At 46.7% G+C, this 2308-nt stretch overlaps 1 pseudogene; it reads left to right on the plus strand.

Moving 5' to 3' along the window:
• The first annotated feature begins 317 nt into the window (after positions 1-317).
• LOC100339580 (cyclin-I-like) lies at positions 318-1759 on the plus strand (annotated as a pseudogene).
• Positions 1760-2308: the final 549 nt, after the last annotated feature.

The raw sequence follows: 2308 nt of genomic DNA on the forward strand, positions 1-2308 counted from the left end.
AGGGGCAGAGCCGGTCGGTCTCACCCCCCCCCGCCTCTCCCGGCCACCGCCGCCCTATGGCGAGAGGGAGCCCCCTCCTCACCCGGGCACCACCGGCGGCAGTTGGAGGAGCGGGGCCGGTGGCGGCGGCCTCTCGACCAGGGTCACCATGGAACTAACTCACTGAGCACCTGGCCGGCCGCAGGCGTGTATCCCGCCCAAGTGCCTGCGCCCTCCGTGACCCGCTCCCCCTCTTCTCCCTCCTCATCAGCGGGCTCGGTGTCCCGCGCACCCCGACGTTGCGCGCTGAGGAAAATGAGGCGGTGACGGGCCCCCGGATGACCCCGCGTCACCCCTGTGAGGCCTACAGCTCTGCTGGGGTGGAGGAGGAGGAGGAGGAGGAAGAGGAGGAGAAGGTAGCTACATCAAGCTGGGTGGCAGGCAGCTCCAAAGGATATCATGAAGTTTCCAGGACCCTTGGAAAACCAGAGATTGTCTTTCCTATTGGAAAAGGCAATCTCTAGGGAAGCCCAGATGTGGAAGGTGACTGTGCCGAAATTCCCTACAGATCAGAATGTTTCTCCATCCCAGAGAGATGAAGTAATTCAGTGGCTGGCCAAACTCAAGTACCAGTTCGATCTTTACCCAGAAACGTTTGCTCTGGCTAGCAGTCTTTTGGACAGTTTTTTAGCTACTGTAAAAGCCCACCCGAAATATTTGAGTTGTATTGCCATCAGTTGTTTTTTCCTAGCTGCTAAGACTGTTGAGGAAGATGAGAGAATTCAGTACTGAAGGTATTGTCAAGAGATAGTTTCTGTGGATGTTCCTCATCTGAAATTTTGAGAATGCAGAGAATTATTCTGGATAAGTTGAATTGGGATCTTCACACAGCCACACCGTTGGCTTTTCTTCACATTTTTCATGCCATTACAGTGTCAACTAGGCCACAGTTACTGTTCAGTTTGCCCAAATTGAGCCCATCCCAACATCTGGCAGTCCTCACCAAGCAACCGCTTCACTGTATGGCCTGCAGCCACCTTCTGCAGTTCAAAGGATCCATGCTTGCTCTGGCCATAGTTAGTTTGGAAATGGAGAAACTCATTCCTGATTGGCTTCCTCTTACACTTGAACTGCTTCAGAAAGCACAGATGGAGAGCTCCCTGCTGATCCACTGTCGGGAGCTTGTGGCACACCACCTTTCTACTCTGGAGTCTTCCCTGCCTCTAAATTCCGTTTATTTCTACCGTCCCCTCAAGCACACCCTGGTGACCTGTGACAAAGGAGTGTTCAGATTACATCCCTCCTCTGTCTCGGGCCCAGATTCCTCCACGGACAACAGCAAGCCAGAAGTGCCAGTCAGAGGTACAGCAGCTTTCTACCATCATCTCCCAGCTGCCCTTGGGTGCAAGCACACCTCTGCTAAACGCAAAGTAGAGGAAATGGAAGTGGATGACTTCTATGATGGAATCAAACGGCTCTATAATGAAGATAATGCTTCAGAAAACGTGGGTTCTGTGTGTGGCATTGATTTATCAAGACAAAAGGGACATGATTCCCCTTGTCCACCTTTGCAGCCTGTTTCTGTCATGTAGTTTGAATGGGTATTACCTTCAAGTACAAACTAAGGTAGACCACTCTAGAAATGAGAACACGAAAAAATCAGGAAAGGCTATAGAAAGATATATACCTTATCAGGCTGATCTGAAGTGAGCCAGAAACAAATCCCCCCATTTAGTTATGCGGCTAATTGTAATTCAGTACTTCACATAAAGACAGCTATATCGAGATAGATACATATATCTATCTACTTCAGAAAAATCCAAAATTTTTTAAAAAGTAAAAAATCCCCTTGTAGTCTGTCAGTTCTGCTCTTCTGCAAAAATGTAGCTTGCCCTGTGTCAAAAATTTTCTTTAAATTTTAGAATTCATAGCTTGCAAATCCTATCCCCAGCATCCAAAACAAATTTTCCTGTTGCTTTTGCCTGCTTCTCCATTGAATCATGAATTTTATGCATGTTGATCTATACCCCAATATCCACCGAAAAGGCCCCCCCCAAATTTTTAAAACAATTATTTCAGCTTAATGGCCATGTTTAATCCTGATTCAAATTCTACCTAGTTTGAGAAAGGTACTGTGGAATTGTCCTATGTGAAGTAAGAAGTGGTAATAGGAAAATTGCTCACAATACCACTTTGCTTATTTCAGTTTCTATTGTTTGAAAGCAAAAATCACTGTCTTTGAGATGCTTTTTAAAGTGGCACATATTAGGTCACCCATAGATTTGCTGAAAGCATTTTTGACATTTGTATATAAAAGAATTTGTGATAA

The sequence above is a fragment of the Oryctolagus cuniculus genome, chromosome 8 (genome assembly GCF_051225735.1).
Source record: "Oryctolagus cuniculus isolate XC-2025 breed Fujian yellow rabbit chromosome 8, ASM5122573v1, whole genome shotgun sequence".
NCBI lineage: Eukaryota > Metazoa > Chordata > Mammalia > Lagomorpha > Leporidae > Oryctolagus > Oryctolagus cuniculus.